Here is a 14,555-nt window from a genome sequence, read left to right as displayed (position 1 = left end):
AGCTAAAAGAGCAGGCGCTGTTGTAATAGCGTCCAGCACAGCGGCTCGGTGAGCCTCTCTGCTATGAATTTCCTCCGAGCGCGTTACCGGTCTGGCACCTCCCACGCCGGGACCGCGCTTATGCTTTGGTTGTCTTATCCATGTTTCGTGCTCCCCCTGCTGTTCCTCTCTCGCCGGGATGAACACACGGCGAGCCATGAGACTAGATGGATGCATAGACAAGCACACACGGACTAACCCCCCCTGTGTTCTGTCACACCGCAACCGTTCATGCTTACAGAGTCCCTTCGCTCCTTTCACATTCAGTGGCGAGATCTCTGGCACATATATTAATCCCCCGAGTGCATCGGGTGATACCGTCACGACGCATGGCTGTTCTGTCTGTGTTGCTGCTCCCCTCTGCCGTTCCTCTCTTGTTGAGATGAACAAGCGGGGAACCGTAGACCTGGATAGATGCATACGACAAGCAAACACGGGCGGTCTGCCCCTGTCTCTGTCATAGCACAGCCACTCGTGCTCCACGCTCGCGGAGTCCCTCGCTCCTTTCCCCACAGTGGTGAGGTCTCTTAACGGCTTAGCTAGCACGCGGTATTACGGCTCGCTGCCTCTAAATGCAGCTGTCCAGTGTTCAACGATTACAGAGCTTCATGCCCCTCCCCTCCTGGAGCGGCGCGATCTCATTCGTCTGCTCGATAGGGCCGATTCGCCGCTATTGGAGCACCAAGAACACTCATTATAAGAGAGCTTCATGCCCCTCCCCTCCTGGAGCGGCACGATCTCATTCGTCTGCTCGATAAGGCGGACACGCCTCTATTGGAGCGCTAAAACACTATTATAGAGCTTTACTGGCCTGAGCCGATCTCACTTCAGATAGCTCATTTTTCGTCTGCCTGGTAATTTCTCTCTGGTTTAGACGGAATCAGAGGCAGAACGAATTTGTTTATAATATACTGAGGCCCGAATACCTCCCTTTATTCAGTCCCGTCCTATATCAGTGCGCTGAATATTGGTACATTCTTATATATATATACCCGGTTTTTCTGCCCTTTTAATAAACGGCAAAACCGCGGGCCTCGCGGCAGACTTCCTCTCTGCGATGGGTTCAGTCTGACATTAAACTACCTAGACATACTACCCTGCTCCGTGAGCCGTTCGGTCACCGTCACTACTGAGGCTTGTGCACCCGAACGGCTGAGCTCTGGTCTCCGCAGCATAGCTGCATCAACAGAGAACGAAACTGTCTGGGAAAAAGGGGTTATGTCACTGCGGTCAAGCCAGCCGCCACTCCGAAAAAGACGGTCAAACTAGCCCCCCGTTTTTTTTCTGTGTGCACATAAATGAGACATTACGGTAAACGCACGAGAGGAATGATTTCAAAATAAAAGTTTCTCACTTAATCTGCTGATATTTCTGTTGAATTATGTGTCTCTTTTAAGTCATTGCTAGGGTATTATGGGTGGTTGCTAGGCTGTTTCTCTTGCATTCTGTGTGGTTGCTAGGGTTCTATAAATGGTTGCTAGGCTGTTTTTGTTGCATTATGTGTCTGTTTTAAGTCATTGCTAGGGTATTATGGGTGGTTGCTAGGCTGTTTCTCTTGCATTCTGTGTGGTTGCTAGGGTTCTATAAATGGTTGCTAGGGTTCTATAAATGGTTGCTAGGCTTTTTTTGTGGCATTATGTGTCTGTTTAAAGTCATTGCTAGGGTATTATGGGTGGTTGCTAGGCTGTTTCTCTTGCATTCTGTGTGGTTGCTAGGGTTCTATAAATGGTTGCTAGGCTGTTTTTGTTGCATTATGTGTCTGTTTTAAGTAATTGCTAGGGTATTATGGGTGGTTGCTAGGCTGTTTCTCTTGCATTCTGTGTGGTTGCTAGGGTTCTATAAATGGTTGCTAGGCTGTTTTTGTTGCATTATGTGTCTGTTTTAAGTAATTGCTAGGGTATTATGGGTGGTTGCCAGGCTGTTTCTCTTGCATTCTGTGTGGTTGCTAGGGTTCTATAAATGGTTGCTAGGCTGTTTTTGTTGCATTATGTGTCTGTTTTAAGTAATTGCTAGGGTATTATGGGTGGTTGCTAGGCAGTTTCTCTTGCATTCTATGTGGTTGCTAGGGTTCTATAAGTGGTTGCTAGGCTGTTTCTGTAGCATTCTGTTTGGTTGCTAGGCTTTTTCTGTTGCATTCTGTGTCTGTTTTAAGTCATTGCTAGGGTATTATGGGTGGTTGCTAGGCGGTCTCTCTTGCATTCTGTGTGGTTGCTAGGCTGTTGCTAGGGTTCTTTAAATTGTTGCTAGGGTATTATGGGTGGTTGCTAGGTTGTTTCTCTTGCATTCTGTGTTGTTGCTAGGCTGTTACTAGGGTTTTATGCGTGGTTGCTAGGTTGTTTTTGTTGCATTCTGGTTGATGCTGTGCTATTGTTAGGGCTTTTTAAGTGGTTGCTAGGGTATAGCTTTGGTTTTCTATATGATTGCTAGACGGTTGCTAGTCTGTTTCTGTTGCATTCTGTGTCTGTTTAAGTCATTGCTAGGGTATTATTGGTGGCTGCTAGGCTGTTTCTATTGCATTCTGTGTCTGTTAAAAGTCATTGCTAGGGTATTATGGGTGGTTGCAGGGCTTTATCTGTTGCATTTTGCATGGTTGCTAGGCTGTTTCTATTGCATTCTGGGTCTGTTTTAATTCATTGCTAGGGTATTATGGGTGGTTGCTAGGCTATTCTGTTGCATTATGTGTCTGTTTAAGCCGTTGCTAGGGTATTATGGGTGGTTGCTATGATGTTTCTGTTACATTCTGTGTCTGTTTTAAATCATTGCTAGGCTATTTCTATTGCATTCTAAGTCGTTGCTAGGGTATTGTGGGTGGTTGCTAGGCTGTTTCTATTGCATTCTGTGTCAGTTTAAAGTCATTGCTAGGGTATTATAGGTGGTTGCTAGGCTGTTTCTATTGCATTCTGTGTCTGTTTTAAATCGTAGCTAGGGATTTATGGGTGGTTGCTAGGCTGTTTCTGTTGCATTCTGTGTCTCTTTTAAATCATTGCTAGGGTATTGTGGTTGTTTGCTAGGCTGTTTCTATTGCATTATGTGTGGTTGCTAGGCTGTTACTAAGGTTTTTTCAAATGGTTTTCTCTGTGATTGCTAGACTGTTGTTAGGCTATATGGGTGGTTGCTAGGCTGCTGTTCTGGCATTCTTTCTGGTTTCTAGGTTGTTGTTGTGGAATTCTGGTTGATTGCTATGCTATTGCTCTTGTTTTCTGGGTGATTGCTAGACTGTTGATAGGGTTTTATTGGTTATTGCTAGGCTGTTGTTGAGATATTATGGTGGATTACTATAAAGTTGCTAGCATATTAAGGGTGGTTGTTAGGCTGTTGCTGTGACATTCTATGTGATTGCTGGGCTGTTGCTAGGCTACGGTATTTAAATTGGTTGCTAGGATATTATGTTTTCTTGGTGATTGCGACGTTGAGGCTGTGTCTTTCTAAATGATTGATAGGCCTTTGCTAGGGTATTTTAGGTGGTTTATTAAATTGCTAGGCTGTTCAGGGTAGTTAACACAGAACTGTTATGCATATAATAGAGAGTCAGTGAGTGAATGATTGGTAGTTGATACAGCATTATGGGTGGCTGTTAGTGTTACTAGATGCTGGGTTGTTCAGGGGATTGACAGAGCATTGCTATATAGTTGATAGGGTATTTAAATGAGAAGGCTCTAAAATATCCAACACATGCTGTATTATTTTTATATATTTAGTTAGATGTTAAAGGAACTACATGTTTCCAAAGAATCATTCCATCTCTGAATGATGGTACACCATCTCAGGTTGTCACTCATGCAGTATCAACACAGTCTGATATGCTGTTTTTAAAATAGACACCTCTAAGATGTCCTATACACTCTGTATTTTCTGTACATTCAGTTAGATATTAAAAGAAAACTACCTGTTTCCACAGAATCATTCTACTTCTGAATGATAGTACACCATCTCAGGTTGTCACCCCTGCAGTATCATCACAGTCTGATATGCTGTTTTTAAAATAGAGAGTTCGAAAATGTCCTATACATTCAGTTAGACGTTTAAGGGAAACCACCTGTTTGCGCAGAATAATTTCACCTCAGAGTGACAGTATCCCACCTCAATGTGTCACTCACACAATATCAAGTCAATAATTTGCACAGAATAATTTCACTTCAGAGTGACAGTATCCTACCTCAAGGTGTCACAGACAACATATCAGACCAATCTGATATGGAGTTTGTAAAATACAGCTCTCCAACATAACCTAAATACATATTTATTTCTATAAGATCAAATACATGTTTATTTCTATAAGATCAAATACATGTGCAAAGGAAACTACCTGTTGGCACAGAATGATTTTACTTCAGAGTGACAGTGTACCACCCCAAGGTGTCACTCACAACATATCAGGCCAATCTGATATGGAGTTTGTAAAATACAGCTCTCTGAAATAACCTAAATACATGTTTATTTCTATTAAATCAAATAGATGTTTAAAGGAAACTATCTGTTTGCACAAAATAATTTCACTTCAGAGTGACAGTATACCACCTCAATATGTCACTCACACCGTATCAGGCCAATCTGATATGGAGTTTGTAAAATATAGCTCTCCAAAATAACCCAAATACACATTTATTTTTATAAGATCAAATAGATGTTTAAAGGAAACTACCTGTTTGCACAGAATAATTTCACTTCAGAGTGACAGTATACCACCTCATTGTGTCACTCACACTGTATCAGGCCAATCTGATATAGAGTTTGTAAAATACAGCTCTCCAAAATAGCATAAATACTTGATTGTTTCTATAAGATAAAAGAGGTGCTTAAAGGAAACTACCTGTTTGCACAGAATTATTTTACCTCAGAGTGACAGTATACCACCTCAATGTGTCACTTACATTGTATCAGGCCAATCTGATATAGAGTTTGTAAAATATAGCTCTCCAAAAAACCCAAATACACGTTTATTTTTATAAGATCAAATAGATGTTTAACTCTTTCCCCGCCATTGACGAGATATCTCGTCAATTAAGAGAAAACGCTTCCCTGCCAATGACGAGATTTTCCGTCTTTCCGCAATACCGCTATTATCCACCAGGTGGTGCCCTTCCGCAACTTTTTAAAACCGGAAGTATTGCCCTATGGCAAGCTGCTGCATGTCCGTGTCTGTTTTAAAGATCGCTCTGAATGGGATCTCTATGACAAGTCCATCATAAAAATGGAATTATCTCTGCTTTTTGCTCAAAATATGGTGTTTTTGCAAAAACCTACCCATATTCAAAAGCTGATTGCAAAAGAACCACTAAAGGTAGGATGAAACGTTTTTTTTTGTTTGAAAGCAGAGGGTCTGTTCTTTCATTTGGTATATTGTATGTTTATATATTTAAAGAAGAATATTTTCTGGAAGGCATTAAACTTTGGTGAAAATCATGAAAAACGCTGGCGCTGGCTGGCAACTTTTTTTAAAAATGCTGGCGGTGAAAGAGTTAAAGGAAACTACCTGTTTGCACAGAATAATTTCACTTCAGAGTGACAGTATACCACCTCATTGTGTCACTCACACTGTATCAGGCCAATCGGATATAGAGTTTGTAAAATACAGCTCTCCAAAATAGCATAAATACTTGATTGTTTCTATAAGATAAAAGAGGTGCTTAAAGGAAACTACCTGTTTGCACAGAATTATTTTACCTCAGAGTGACAGTATACCACCTCAATGTGTCACTTACATTGTATCAGGCCAATCTGATATAGAGTTTGTAAAATATAGCTCTCCAAAAAACCCAAATAAACGTTTATTTTTATAAGATCAAATAGATGTTTAAAGGAAACTACCTGTTTGCACAAAATAATTTCACTTCAGAGTGACAGTATACCACCTCAATATGTCACTCACACTGTATCAGGCCAATCTGATATAGAGTTTGTAAAATATAGCTCTCCAAAATAACCCAAATACACATTTATTTTTATAAGATCAAATAGATGTTTAAAGGAAACTACCTGTTTGCACAGAATAATTTCACTTCAGAGTGACAGTATACCACCTCATTGTGTCACTCACACTGTATCAGGCCAATCTGATATAGAGTTTGTAAAATACAGCTCTCCAAAATAGCATAAATACTTGATTGTTTCTATAAGATAAAAGAGGTGCTTAAAGGAAACTACCTGTTTGCACAGAATTATTTTACCTCAGAGTGACAGTATACCATCTGAGGGTGTCACTTACATTGTATAAGGGCAATCTGATATAGAGTTTGTAAAATATAGCTTCCAAAAAACCCAAATACACGTTTATTTTTATGAGATCAAATAGATGTTTAAAGGAAACTACCTGTTTGCACAAAATAATTTCACTTCAGAGTGACAGTACACCACCTCAATGTGTCACTCACACTGTATCAGGCCAATCTGATATAGAGTTTGTAAAATACAGCTCTCCAAAATAGCATAAATACACGTTTATTTTTATAAGATCAAATAGATGTTTAAATGAAACTACCTGTTTGCACAGAATAATTTCACTTCAGAGGGACAGTATACCATCTCAGGGTATCAGTCACAACATATCAGGACAATCTGATATAGAGTTTGTAAAATACAGCTCTCCAAAATATCATAAATACTTGATTATTTCTATAAGATCAAATAGGTGCTTAAAGGAAACTACCTGTTTGCACAGAATGATTTTACCTCAGAGTGACAGTATACCATCTGAGGGTGTCACTCACACCGTATCAGGCCAATCTCATATGGAGTTTGTAAAATACAGCTCTCCAAAATATCATAAATACTTGATTGTTTCTATAAGATCAAATAGGTGCATAATGGAAACTACCTGTTTGCACAGAATGATTTTACCTCAGAGTGACAGTATACCACCTGAGGGTGTCACTTACACTGTATCAGGCCAATCTGATATGGAGTTTGTAAAATATAGCTCTCCAAAATAGCATAATATTCAATTATTTCTATAAGATCAAATAGATGCTTAAAGGAAACTACCTGTTTGCACATAATAATTTCACTTTAGAGTGACAGTATACCACCTTAATGTGTCACTCACACCGTATCAGGCCAATCTGATATGGAGTTTGTAAAATACAGCTCTCCAAAATAACCTAAATAGACGTTTATTTCTATAAGATCAAATACCTGTTTAATGGAAACTACCTGTTTGCACAAAATAATTTCACTTCAGAGTGACAGTATACCACCTTAATGTGTCACTCACACCGTATCAGGCCAATCCGATATGGGGTTTGTAAAATACAGCTCTCCAAAATATCATAAATACTTGATTGTTTCTATAAGATCAAATAGGTGCCTAATGGAAACTACCTGTTTGCACAGAATGATTTTACCTCAGAGTGACAGTATACCATCTGAGGGTGTCACTTACACTGTATCAGGCCAATCTGATATAGAGTTTGTAAAATACAGCTCTCCAAAATAACCTAAATACATGTTTATTTCTATGAGATCAAATAGGTGCTTAAAGGAAACTACCTGTTTGCACAGAATAATTTCACTTCAGAGGGACAGTATCCCATCTCAGGGTATCAGTCACAACATATCAGGACAATCTGATATAGAGTTTGTAATATACAGCTCTCCAAAATATCATAAATACTTGATTATTTCTATAAGATCAAATAGGTGCTTAAAGGAAACTACCTGTTTGCACAGAAAGATTTTACCTCAGAGTGACAGTATACCATCTGAGGGTGTCACGAGGGTGTCACTTACACTGTATCAGGCCAATCTGATATGGAGTTTGTAAAATATAGCTCTCCAAAATAGCATAATATTCAATTATTTCTATAAGATCAAATAGATGCTTAAAGGAAACTACCTGTTTGCACATAATAATTTCACTTTAGAGTGACAGTATATCACCTCAAGGTGTCACTCACACAATATCAAGACAATCTGATATGGAGTTAGTAAAATACAGCTCTCCAAAATAACCTAAATACATGTTTATTTCTATAAGATCAAATAGATTTTTAAAGGAAACTACCTGTTTGCAGAGAATAATTTCACTTCAGAATGACAGTATACCACCTCAAGGTATCACTCACACAATATCAAGTCAATCTGATGCAGAGTTTTTAAAATAAAATGTGTATTTAAATTCTTTTGAACAGCTGTATTTTACAAACTCCATATCAGATTGTCCTGATATGTTGTGAGTGATACCCTGAGATGGGATACTGTCCCTCTGAAGTGAAATTATTCTGTGCAAACAGGTAGTTTTCTTTAAGCATCTATTTGATCTTATAGAAATAATTAAAAATTATGCTATTTTGGAGAGCTGTAATTTACAAACTCCATATCAGATTGGCCTGATATGTTGTGAGTAACACCTTGAGGTGGTATACTGTCACTCTGAAGTGAAATCATTCTGTGCAAACAGGTAGTTTCCTTTAAGCACCTATTTTATCTATAGAAACAATCAAGTATTTATGATATTTTGGAGAGCTGTAATTTATAAACTCCATATAAGATTGGCCTGATATTTTGTGAGTGACACCTTGAGGTGGTATACTGTCACTCTGAAGTGAAATTATTCTGTGCAAACAGGTAGTTTCCTTTAAACAGGTATTTGATCTTTTAAAAATAAACATGTATTTAGGTTATTTCGGAGAGCTATATTTTACAAACTCCATATCAGATTGGCCTGATACGGTGTAAGTGACAACCTCAGATGGTATACTGTCACTCTGGGGTAAAATCATTCTGTGCAAACAGGTAGTTTCCTTTAAACAGGTATTTGTTCTTATAGAAATAAACATGTATTTAGGTTATTTTGGAGAGCTATAATTTACAAACTCCATATCAGATTGGCCTGATACAGTGTAAGTGACACCTTCAGATGGTTTACTGTCACTCTGAGGTAAAATCATTCTGTGCAAACAAGTAGTTTCCTTTAAACAGGTATTTGTTTTTATAGAAATAAACATGTATTTAGGTTATTTTGGAGAGCTATATTTTACAAACTCCATATCAGATTGGCCTGATACAGTGTAAGTGACACCTTCAGATGGTTTACTGTCACTCTGAGGTAAAATCATTCTGTGCAAACAGGTAGTTTCCATTAAGCACCTATTTGATCTTATAGAAACAATCAAGTATTTATGATATTTTGGAGAGCTGTATTTTACGAACTCCATATCAGATTGACTTGATATTGTGTGAGTGACACCTTGAGGTGGTATACTGTCACTCTGAAGTGAAATTATTCTGTGCAAACAGGTAGTTTCCTTTAAACAGGCATTTGTTCTAATAGAAATAAACATGTATTTAGGTTATTTTGGAGAGCTATATTTTACAAACTCCATATCAGATTGGCCTGATATGGTGTAAGTGACACCCTCAGATGGTATACTGTCACTCTGGGGTAAAATCATTCTGTGCAAACAGGTAGTTTCCTTTAAGCACCTATTTGATCTTATAAAAATAAACGTGTATTTGGGTTATTTTGGAGAACTGTATTTTACAAACTCCATATCAGATTGGCCTGATATTTTGTGAGTGACACCTTGAGGTGGTATTCTCTCACTCTGAAGTGAAATTATTCTGTGCAAACAGGTAGTTTCCTTTAAACAGGCATTTGTTCTAATAGAAATAAACATGTATTTAGGTTATTTTGGAGAGCTATATTTTACAAACTCCATATCAGATTGGCCTGATACAGTGTAAGTGACACCTTCAGATGGTTTACTGTCACTCTGAGGTAAAATCATTCTGTGCAAACAGGTAGTTTCCATTAAGCACCTATTTGATCTTATAGAAACAATCAAGTATTTATGATATTTTGGAGAGCTGTATTTTACGAACTCCATATCAGATTGACTTGATATTGTGTGAGTGACACCTTGAGGTGGTATACTGTCACTCTGAAGTGAAATTATTCTGTGCAAACAGGTAGTTTCCTTTAAACAGGTATTTGTTCTTATAGAAATAAACATGTATTTAGGTTATTTTGGAGAGCTGTATTTTACAAACTCCATATCAGATTGGCCTGATACGGTGTGAGTGACACATTGAGTTGGTATACTGTCACTCTGAAGTGAAATTATTTTGTGCAAACAGGTAGTTTCCTTTAAACATCTATTTGATTTTATAGAAATAAACATGTATTTAGGCTATTTTGGAGAGCTATATTTTACAAACTCCATATCAGATTGGCCTGATACGGTGTAAGTGACACCCTCCGATGGTATACTGTCACTCTGGGGTAAAATCATTCTGTGCAAACAGGTAGTTTCCTTTAAGCACCTATTTGATCTTATAAAAATAAACGTGTATTTGGGTTATTTTGGAGAGCTATATTTTACAAACTCCATATCAGATTGGCCTGATACGGTGTAAGTGACACCCTCGGATGGTATACTGTCACTCTGAGGTAAAATCATTCTGTGCAAACAGGTAGTTTTCTTTTAATATCTAACTAAATGTATAGAAAATACAGAGTGTATAGGACATCTTAGAGGTCTCTGTTTTAAAAACAGCATATCAGACTGTGATGATACTGCATGAGTGACAACCTGAGATGGTGTACCATCTTTCAGAGATGGAATGATTCTTTGGAAACAGGTAGTTCCTTTAACATCTAACTAAATATATAAAAATACAGCATGTGTTGGATATTTTAGAACCTTCTCATTTAAATACCCTATCAACTATATAGCAATGCTCTGTCAATCCCCTGAAAAACCCAGCAACTAGTAACACTAACAGCCACCCATAATGCTGTAGCAACTACCTATCATTCACTCACTGACTCTCTATTATACGCATAACAGTTCTGTGTTAACTACCCTGAACAGCCTAGCAATTTTATAAACCATCTAAAATACCCTAGCAAAGGTCAACTTCGCAATCACCAAGAAAATATAACAATATCCTAGCAACCAATTTAAATACCGTAGCCTAGCAACAGCCCAGCAATCACATAGAATGTCACAGCAACAGCCTAACAACCACCCTTAATATGCTAGCAACTTCATAGTCATCCACCATAATATCTCAACAACAGCCTAGCAATAACCAATAAAACCCTATCAACAGTCTAGCAATTACCCAGAAAACAAGAGCAATAGCATAGCAACCAACCAGAATTCCACAACAACAACTTAGCAACCACACATAACCCCAGAGCAACAGCCTAGCAACCGCCATAATTCCCTAGCAACCACAAAGAATGCCAGAACAACAACCTAGCAACCACCCATATAGCTTAGCAACAGTCTAGCAATCACAGAGAAAACCAAAGCTATACCATAGCTAACATTTAAAAAACCTTAGTAACAGCGTAGCAACCACACATAATGCAATAGAAATAGCCTAGCAACCACCCATAATACCCTAGCAATGACTTAAAACAGACACAGAATGCAACAGAAACAGCCTAGCAACCAAACAGAATGCAACAGAAACAGCCTAGCATCCACCCATATACCCTAGCAACAGTCTAGCAATCACATAGAAAACCAAAGATATACTCTAGCAACCACTTTAAAAGCCCTAGCAATAGCATAGCAAGCAACCAGAATGCAACAAAAACAACCTAGCAACCACGCATAAAACCCTAGTAACAGCCTAGCAACCACACAGAATGCAAGATAAACAGCCTAGCAGCCACCAATAATACCCTAGCAACGATTTAAACAGACACAGAATGCAAGAGAAACAGACTAGCAACCACCCATATACCCTAGCAACAGTCTAGCAATTGCATACAAAACCAAAGCTATACCCTAGCAACCACTTAAAAAGCCCTAGCAATACCATAGCAAGTAACCAGAATGCAACAAAAACAACCTAGCAACAACGCATACAACCCTAGTAACAGCCTAGCAACCACACAGAATGCAAGAGAGACCGCCTCGCAACCACTCATAATACCCTAGCAATGACTTTAAACAGACACAGAATGCAACAGAATCAGCCTAGCAACCAAACAGAATGCAACAGAAACAGCCTAGCATCCAAACAGAATGCAACAGAAACAGCCTAGCAACCACTTATAGAACCCTAGCAACCACACAGAATGCAAGAGAAACAGCCTAGCAACCACCCATAATACCCTAGCAATTACTTAAAACAGACACATAATGCAACAGAAACAGCCTAGCAACCATTTATAGAACCCTAGCAACCACACAGAATGCAAGAGAAACAGCCTGGCAACCACCCATAATACCCTAGCAATTACTTAAAACAGACACATAATGCAACATAAACAGCCAAACAACCAAACAGAATGCAACAGAAACAGCCTAGCAACCACTTATAGAACCCTAGCAACCACACAGAATGCAAGAGAAACAGCCTAGCAACCACCCATAATACCCTAGCAATTACTTAAAACAGACACATAATGCAACATAAACAGCCTAACAATCAAACAGAATGCAACAGAAACAGCCTGGCAACCACTTATAGAACCCTAGCAACCACACAGAATGCAAGAGAAACAGCCTAGCAACCACCCATAATACCCTAGCAATTACTTAAAACAGACACATAATGCAACAGAAACAGCCTAGCAACCATTTATAGAACCCTAGCAACCACACAGAATGCAAGAGAAACAGCCTAGCAACCACCCATAATACCCTAGCAATTACTTAAAACAGACACATAATGCAACATAAACAGCCTAACAACCAAACAGAATGCAACAGAAACAGCCTAGCAACCACTTATAGAACCCTAGCAACCACACAGAATGCAAGAGAAACAGCCTAGCAACCACCCATAATACCCTAGCAATTACTTAAAACAGACACATAATGCAACATAAACAGCCTAACAACCAAACAGAATGCAACAGAAACAGCCTAGCAACCACTTATAGAACCCTAGCAACCACACAGAATGCAAGAGAAACAGCCTAGCAACCACCCATAATACCCTATCAATTAGGGCTGTCACTTTTTATTCGATATTCGAATATGCATTCGAACATGACGTGAAATATCCGTATTCGAACTATAAATAAACCATCCGTTTTTTTAAATGCCATGTGTAGCGCATTTTTTACAGTAACACCTCGTAATAGGAAGGAGGCTGAGAGTGAGACCGACGACAGCAACTGTGCGCACGAGAGGGAATCAAATGGGACTAAAATGAACCTCATGTGCATGTCAAGATAGAATTATAGTTTGTATATAAAATAACATATTGTTTATAGTGTTAAATATTATAGCAGAATACCTTGTGTTAATACGTTCGCATTATGAAATTAGCATGTATGAAGATAATTTCATCATTTTTACAACGCAATGTAAACTTTATATTAAACAACAACAGCATTTGTCTTGTAAACGGATTTTAAATGATCATGTGCTGACTGTCGCGCGTCACATAGACGACAGAGTCAAGTGAGATCTGATTAACTCATCTATAAGTTTAATTTCATCTCAAGTATCAAAGGGTTTGTGCTCTCTATAATTGAAAACGGGCAAGCAAACAGCACGCGCAGGGTTAATGTACTTGTGAATGATGGCTCACAAACGCGCGGGATAGGCTTTGTATAAGTGTGCTTGTTGTCAATGACAGTTCTGGTCACAAACACGCTCAAGCGTGGGATATGTGTGCTTGTCAATGATGGGCATTAAATCCGCGAAATTCCGCGGAGTTTTCTGCCGAAATCTGTGGGCGCGAATTCCGTTTGCGTCTGCATATACTCCTGCTCCTATTTAAGTTGTCACGTTATTGTTTGTAACTGTTCTGAATCATTTTTTTTTTTATATATATAAGTTTGTTATTCATAAGTTGATAACCTGCTGTTTAAAACATTAAGTAAAAAGTAATCCAGACAACCCTGTGTATGACTGTCACTGTTAATAATTTTGTGATTGAATCTCCATTACGGTGGGTTTTTGATGCGCGTGGGGGGCGGCGCCTAGATATTCGAATATATTCGGATACATTGCATGATATTCGAAATCCGTTCGAATTAGATTTTTCTCAAAAGTGACAGCCCTACTATCAATTACTTAAAACAGACACATAATGCAACATAAACAGCCTAACAACCAAACAGAATGCAACAGAAACAGTCTAGCAACCACTTATAGAACCCTAGCAACCACACAGAATGCAAGAGAAACAGCCTAGCAACCAACCATAATACCCTAGCAATGCCTTATAACAGACACATAATGCAACAGAAATATCAGCAGATTTAGTGAGAAACTTTTATTTTGAAATCATTCCTCTCGTGCATTTACCGTAATGTCTCATTTATGTGCACACAGAAAAAAAACGGGGGGCTAGTTTGACCGTCTTTTTCGGAGTGGCGGCTGGCTTGACTGCAGTGTTATGTCGCGCCTCGGCTGGACTGCCCTGAAATGTTTTCTGTGTGCTGTTTATCCAAACATACTGTGTAATACTGTCGGCTATGCGACCTCACTATAGTGGCGAACGGTATTTAATTCCTCTAAAAAGAGTAATTTCCGTGCTTACTATACTGTGTATTGACACCCACGGTTGTACGGTGTCTCTAAACACTTTATCGCCTTACT

The sequence above is a fragment of the Paramisgurnus dabryanus genome, chromosome 5 (assembly GCF_030506205.2).
Source record: "Paramisgurnus dabryanus chromosome 5, PD_genome_1.1, whole genome shotgun sequence".
Lineage (NCBI taxonomy): Eukaryota > Metazoa > Chordata > Actinopteri > Cypriniformes > Cobitidae > Paramisgurnus > Paramisgurnus dabryanus.
This window is presented reverse-complemented; position numbering follows the sequence as displayed.